Raw genomic sequence first — 8233 nt, forward strand, 5'->3', positions numbered from 1 at the left:
TCACCTCTCCACACTCAAGTGTAGACACAGGAGTTCAATATTGTGTGAGCAAAATCTTTTCTTTTTTTTCTTTTTTTTTTCTTTTTTTTTTTTTCTTTTTTTTTTTTTTTTTTTTTTTTTTTGTCATCTGTAACTCATTGGCATGCCTCCCTGAAGGAGTTTTGGGTTTTTTAATGCTGATATTGATGGAGTTGTTTATAATGTTATTTATAATCATGCTTTAGCTGGGGTAAAAGCAAACTCACAGATGGAAACCTGAATTTTCTTTCCCAGAGTGTAAGAGCCCAGTGTGCTAGAATCCTTACTACTGTGGTGATTTGGGAGATGGGGGATGGGACACTGGGGCTCTCTCAAGGGTGACCCATGTCCAGCAGGGTCTGTCTGTGCATTCTTTGTGAACGGAACATTCTTCATGTTGACCCAAGTGGAACTGGAATTTCTCTTCCCTTGGCTTTTCCCACCATCTGCTGCCAGCAGAGGCGCCTTTGGGTTGTGCAGTACACTCTTCCTTGGGAGATAGATGGTCACTTCTTGGATTGGACACCTTGACCTTTCACGGGTGCTGGTCATTGATCTTGATCAGGACTGGATAGGAAGCTCTTGACTCAGCTGCCAACACACCACAGGGAAATTCAATTTCTGTGTCCTCGAAGCCTGGCCTCAATTAGGAGCCCTCGTTATTATTTTACTTTTATTAAGGAAAGCTGCAGCCCCTGCTTTCTAGCTCTAGTTTTTAGTTACAGTAATCAATTTTTTCAGTATAACTGGCTGTAATTGTTGGCATGGATATTGAGCTTTCATGGTGCACAGACATAGTGTGTGCCTGGGAAGGCTCTTCTCCATACCTTGCCGACAGATGGGTAATAATGCCATACATTAATACCTCCACATTGGTTTATGTGTGTTTGACCACAGTGCAAGCATAATTATTTTTGCCCAGTAAAAGCTATTAGAGATCTATTTGGTAGGTTTTACGATCAATAGCTCCTGTGATATTTGTGTAGCAGCCACAGAATAATCAATGGAAGGTCGTATAAAGTAAATTACCATCCTCCCATAATGATTCTTTTTTTCTGGATGAGAATTGGGTTTTATTATTACATCAAGAGCCCCTCACAACGCATGCTCTGTCTGTCAGGGAAAGAGAGATATAAAAGTTGGGAGCGTATTTTGAACATAGTATTAATATCCATTACTTGAATTTATGTTATTGTCTTATTGAATTAGTGGACTCACACTGGAATTCCTTCAGAACCCTTCTGCATGTACTCAGAGACACAGTTAATAAACAGTTGGGAGCAAACGGACACCTTTGCCGCATGGTGGAGTGAGTCACTTTGCAAAAGTCAATCTTAGTAGCTGTCTCTTTAAAGCAAATTTAGAGTTGGTTAAACGTGTTATATTGACACTGTGACCGAGCTCTCTGCAAAGCTTTTGGAGAATGACTTGCGCGCTAAGCAGAAGCCGATGGAAAGAATGCTGAATACTATAAATGCCTGTCTATGAGTAGATGCAGGTGAAACTGGAGGAGGAGAGGAGGCAGCCTTGCACACCTGTGCTCAAGTACCAGCTTCTAGCTGCCACCAGAGATGCCTAACCTGGATTTTATTCTTGCAGTTTGAGTCTCGGTGATGGCTGGGCCCTTATAAAAGATTGCAATTTGCCAACCAGGGGCATGCAATCCCCCAACTGTCTTAAAGGGACCCATTTTGAAAGTCTAGCTTTTCTTTTCGTGGGTGCAATCAGTTGTGCACTGAAAAACTGCAGCCACAGTTGGATAACTACAAGCACAACAGGCCACGAGAGGCCTCTTTGCTCCAAATTTTGTACCTGCAACTAATTGCGCTTACAGCAAATGGGAGAGTAGAACGGACTTTTTAAAAAAAATTTGGGCCAGTAAATTCTCCATGGAGGGAACAGGCAAGAAAGGAGACAATTACTCACATTCTTTAAAGACAAAGGCATATAAAGATATTTCTCTTCACACCTCTGATCCAGCGTGTAGCTTGCCCTGCTTGCCAAGTAGGAGGTAGTACTGTACCCTAATCTTTTGCAGTATCACATGGGACTTGATTACAGTTTACAAATGTGCAAGAGATAATGTACTTAAAGAAACATGCCCAGGGATGAGAAACGGAGACCATCACCACTGATGAACAAGTAGAGTGCCTCAGATGATACAGAAGCAGAGATTTTCTTTTGTATGAAATTGTGTGATTATTGTTAAAACTGGGTTGTTGTTGTTGTTGTTGTTTTGTCTTCAGTTAAAATACATAGTAGTTCCTTTATATATCTAGATCCCAATCAAGAGGCACACTGGGGAACACCTCAAGTTTATGTATGTATATACACATATGCACATGCATATTTATTTATATGCATATATATTCATTTACACAAATTATACATATGTGTTTATGCATGTATATACATAAAACCATGTGTATGCATACATATTTCATATGCATATATATGTATATTATCACTGCTTTTGATAAGTTTAGAGGGAAAACAGCTTTGACTTTTAAAAAATGCACAGATGTGGTCTGTGACATCCTCAGTTCCCAGAGTCCAGACATCTGCTTACAGGAGCTTGTGATCTTATATGGTACCACAGGAACCCTATCCTGCCCTCTCCTGTATTCAGTGTGGTGATTCGGAAATTAAAATGGAATGCAAGATTTTGCTCTCTACTTTTTGTTGATAACCAAAACTAGGCTCATATTTTGAAGTTTCTGTATAAAATAAAAGATGACATTGATGTCCTGAGTTGCTGTTTTTATGAAATTCCTCAAAAGAACTTGTATATTCCAGATGGATTCTACCACTGGACAAGATGGCAAAGAGTCTTGCTCGTTCTTATAAGCCCTAGAAATTCCTGATGAGTGACATAGTAGTAGTTAGAAAGCAAAAAGATCAAGACAGGCATATAGAGGAACAAAAACACAGAAGAGAGAACTCAGAAATTACTTTATACATATACAATCAATATGGCGGACTGCCAAGAACATACAATGAGAAAAAGACAGGCTCTTCAACAAATGGTGTTGGGAAAACTGCAAATCCACAATCAGAGAATTGCATTACAGCTTCATCTTACACCATCCACAAAACCAAAACTGGACTGAAAATGGATTGTAGACTTAAAAGAAAAACCCTGAAACGGTGAAACTTTTAGAAGAAAAGTAGAAGCAGTGCCATGACATTGGCCTGGGTGTTTTTATTTGGAAATGAGCCCAGAATCACAGACAATGAAGGCAAAATTAGACAAGTGATATTACATGAAAATGAAAAGCTTCTGCACAGCAAAAGAAACCAGAGAAAAGAAGGAGAAAATATTTATAAACCATATGGCAGATCAGACATGAATTTCAAAACTTCAGAACTTCTACCTCTTAACAGAAAACAACTGACAACCAAATTTTCAAAATGGCCTAAGGACTGGACTAGATGTTTCTACAAAGACAATATACAGAACTGATCATGGTGGCTCCTGCCTATAATCCCAACACTTGGAAGATTGAACCTAAGCAGTATATTCTAAGGTAACCATACTCTGTATAATGAGACCTTCTGTCAAAAAAGGAAGAAGAGGAGGAGAAAGAGGAAGCACTATACAAGTGACTAACAAGTATCTGAAACAATGTTCATTGTCACTAATCATCAGGAAATTACCTACAGTGGGGGATCAGAAAGATCACTTAATGGTTAAGAATACTCATTTCAATCAAAGGGACAAGAGTTTGGTTCCCAACTTGTACACACACACACACACACACACACACACACACACACACACACACACATTATAAATGATAAAATCACCAATTTTATTTAAATTTTTTATTTCATCACTTTACATCCTGATCCCAGCCTCCTCCCTTCTCTCCTCCCAGTCCCACCCTCTCATCCCCTTCCTCCCATTCCCCCCTTTCTTTCTTCTCAGAGATGGAAAGGCCCCTAAAGAATATCAACCCACCCTGGCACTTCAAATTGCAGCACATCACCTCCCACTGATGCCTGACAAAGCAACCCAGGTAGGGGAAAGGGACTCAGTGGCAGATAACAGAGGCAGAGACAGCCCCTACGCCAATTGTTAGGGTATCTATATGTTGACCACTCTGCACATTGGCTACATATCTGTAGGGGGTCTAGGGCCAGTCCATGCCTGTTCTTTGGTTGGTGATTCAGTTTCTGTGAGCTCCCATGGGCCCAGATTAGTTGACTCTGTAAGCCCATTTGTGGTGTCCTTGATCCCTCCGGATCCCTCTATGCTTCCCCCTACTCTTCTACAGAACATCCCAGGCTCAGCATATTTGTTATCTGTGGGTCTCTGCATCTCTCCTTAGGCTGCTTGATGAAGCCTCTCAGAAGGCAGGTTTCCTGTCTGTAAGCATAGCAGAGTATCATCAATAGTGTCAGGGTTGGCTTTCTCCCATAGGGTTGGTCTCAAGTTGGCCTAGTCATTACTTGGCCTTTCCCTCAATCTCTGCTCCATCTTTAACTCCACACTTCTTGTAAGCAAGATGCATTTTGGGTTGAAGGTTTTATGAGTGGATTGGTGTCTCCCTCCACTGAGCTTCCTCCCTGGCTACAGGAGGTGGGAACTTCAGGTGCCTTAATTCCCGCTGCTAGGAGTTTTAAAGAACGCAATGAAGTATCACTTCACATATGGCAGAAGCCATCTCTTCCTCCATACCTTCAAGCTGGCAAGGATGGCAAAATGTGGTGAAACTGAAATGCTCCTGCACACTGTTGGTAGGATCATAAAACGGAGCGGCTACTGTGAGAACTAGGCCAATTTAACCTGGATGAAAACCAATGCTATTACTGGCACCAGTGCAAGCCCAGTACTATTTGTTGGACTTTATTTTACCACTGAGAAGCAATTACTAACCTTTAGTGTTTTTGTTTGTTTGTTTGTTTGTTTGTTTGGTGGGAGGGGGAAACAGCCATTTCAAGCTTATGTTTTAAACACATAAATCAAGGAGCCCAGACCCTTTACCATCATCTTGTTTAATTTTAACTTAGGCTACATTATCTGGGGATTCTCCTTGCAAAAATCCCTTCAAGAGAATAAAGTGTGAGCAGAAATACAAATTGTCACGACAAAACTGTGAGTCTGTGTGTGTTGCATGTAGTTCATTGACAGGGAGTGTGCATATGGCGTGCACCTCCATGTGCATGCAGTGGAGGCCAAAGGTTGGTGTTGGGTTTCTTCCTCAATTACTCCCTACTTTATTTGGCAGGACAGAATCTCTCACTGAACACAGAACTCCTCTTTTGAGCTAGGCTGACAAAGCAATGAACACTCTGAGTCTAAGCTTCCCCGGTTGCTGGAATTCCAGATGCATGCCAGGGCACTTGCTTTCATGTGAATCTTGGAGGTCCATGCTGAGGACCTTGGGATTGTATGTAAAATGCACCCTCCTGACTGAGCCATCTCCCCATCCCAGGCAGCTTATTTGAAGCCATGTGCCGGCTCTGTAATTCTGGTCAGATTATGGAACCTGTTTCTTGCCGTTTCCTGTCTTCTTTGTGACACCGTAGATGCACGAAGATGCTACCACAGTCCTTTGAAGAGTTATCAGATAAGATATTAATCTCTCTCATGTGTTCGTCTGAACTTCAACATTTAGCTTTGGTCCGAAACTACAAAAAGAGATGGAGATGTGGTTGAAAGTTCAGAGAAGAGAGATTCAAAGGATATAAACAACAGAATTTTTGAGACATGTTTAGAATTTATCCTTTTGAGAGTAAAGTAAAAGATGATGAGACAATGAAATGATACGTGAGCAAATTGCAGGACCATTTTCTCCAGAGGTAAAGGTAATAACACTTGAGGGAATGGACTTAGATTAGGAGCAATTTTATATGTACAGAAAAACATTACATTAACCATAAAAGCTAAAAGGAACTTGTAATGAACAACAAAAAGAAGCAATAAAACACCATTCCTTTGTACCTAAAAATGATACATGCAAATGAGACATGCAATAAATAAACAAGTGCTATGGCAGCTGACTGATTGATGAAGACGATGGTGAAGGGTCATTAGAATCACTTCCTATAGCAACCCTGTACCACCCAATCTTTTAGCCTTTGCCTTACATTACTCTAACACTGAATTAACTCTGCCATGCTCCTTAACTACACTGTACCAGCAACATCTCCCCACCAATGTCAGCGGATACTAGCTATTTTTTATTTTACTTTTTGAATAAAATTGTAAGCATTGAGTGGGCTACAAACTCTTCCTTCACTTCTGAAAATGTACGTATGACATTAGACTACCAAGATAATAATTCCAGACTGACCTCTGCACCTCTCTCTGGAAGTCTATATGTTTCCCATTAGCTGACTTTATGCCTCATGGTCCTCAAGAACTTTGTGTACTTTGATTTTTTGCTCTTCCTGTCTAATGTATTTGCTGTGTTAGCATATGAACAAAATAATAAACAAACTAGTAATAATAAAATGTTATTTTTTGTAAAGGTTGGACATTGATTGACCTTAAATAATAATGATCATTTGTTTCTTAGGCTCTTGGTTAAAACCCAAACTGTATTTTTAGGTGGAAATGTGAGTTCTTCCCATTTGTCCAGCTTCTCTTGCAACTAGATGTGGTTTTGTGAATGAATATGGAAACTTCAGTGACTCCATCTCTGCCTCCCATCACTTCCTGCTATATGGATGTTGGTCCAGTTGTGAGGTAGGAGAACCTATTCACACTCTCCCTGTCACCAGGTCTCAGCCTGATCCGGTTGCCTCATACTCATAGAAATTGTGCTCCGTTGCCCTCTGTGGCTACCATCTTGCCTGACCTTACCTTACCTGATAAAACAAGAACAATTGACCTGATCTGCTCTCTTCTCGGGAGACACTTCCAGAATGCTGTGATGCCATATACCCAGTGTTTTCTTCAGCCTTCCTGTTCACTTACCAGTCTCTTTAATAGGCCTATATTTCAGTTGGCAACTCTATCACTATTTTAAACCTAAAATATGCAACACACACTATATGGACCCTTAATATTCCTATTTCCCAAACCAGTTGTACTGCATCTTTTTCATTCTAGCTACTTGCCCATTCGCTACATTTACAGTTTTACTCTCTACCTTATCCCTTAGAACCACTCTCAAAGCAGTTGGGAATGCATCAGAATTACATTGACCTTTTTCTGTTCATCCTAACGCCTATCCTGTAAGTCATAATCCTTTCTTTATTCATGGAATGATAATGTGGTCTGGTTTCCTCAATCCCATTCTTTCCATACTCATTTGAAGACTGACATAAGAAACAAAGTGTTATCTCCACAAAGGACTAACACTAACCTCCTTCACTAACGCCCTAGACAATCCCTTTCTCTCATGGGGCTTTCCTCTCGGGTCCTCAGAAAGAACAATAGTTCCCATCCACGAACCACGGAAGAAGCCATTTATTTTCTGAGAATCTGTTCCCTGAGGTTTCCACAGTTGCCCTTAAGTCTTCATATCCCTCATGAAGTACTACTGACTTAGCAAAACTTTCCATATTTTAAGAAAATACACACCTGCAGATACCAATCTTCAGTAACACTTCCTGGGATTTGTTTTCAACTCATAATTCCTTGGGTTTATTGGGATAATTACTTAAATAATATTTTAGCAGATGCCCTGAGTTGTTATTTGGTTATCATAAATTTACCTACTTTAAGTGTATATTCACTCTTCTGTGCTTTAAACAAACTTGCCACATTGAGAACCCTCAACCCAAATCACTTTAAAAATACTCCTCTCATACCAGTTTTGAGCCATTTCCCATTCCCAGCCTGACTCTAAACAACCCACTAATTTAAACTCTGTCTCCTGAAGTTTGCCTTTTCCTTGACACACAAATGGAATTATATGAAATACAGCCCTTTGCAAATGGCTTCTTTCATTCGTCAAAATAGAAAAAAAATGTTAAAAGTCAATGTATTTAACAGGATATTATTATAAACATGTCAGTTTCATTCCTTTGTATGCCCATTTGCTATCTCACTGTATGGATACACCAGGCCTTATTTCAGTATTATCTGCACGTGACAGTCATTAGGACTGTCCTCAGTTTGGAGCTATGTACTATGTTTGTAGAACTAATTACTTTCAACTGTACAATTTTGACCCCGTCGATTTTATATCTTCTTTCCAAACCTGTAAGCCTGAGAGTAGAGGCCTCTAACTGCTTTGGCACCAGGCTATGACCAGGGTCC

Source organism: Acomys minous (assembly GCF_964271855.1).
Source record: "Acomys minous genome assembly, chromosome: 2".
In the NCBI taxonomy this organism is placed as follows: domain Eukaryota; kingdom Metazoa; phylum Chordata; class Mammalia; order Rodentia; family Muridae; genus Acomys; species Acomys minous.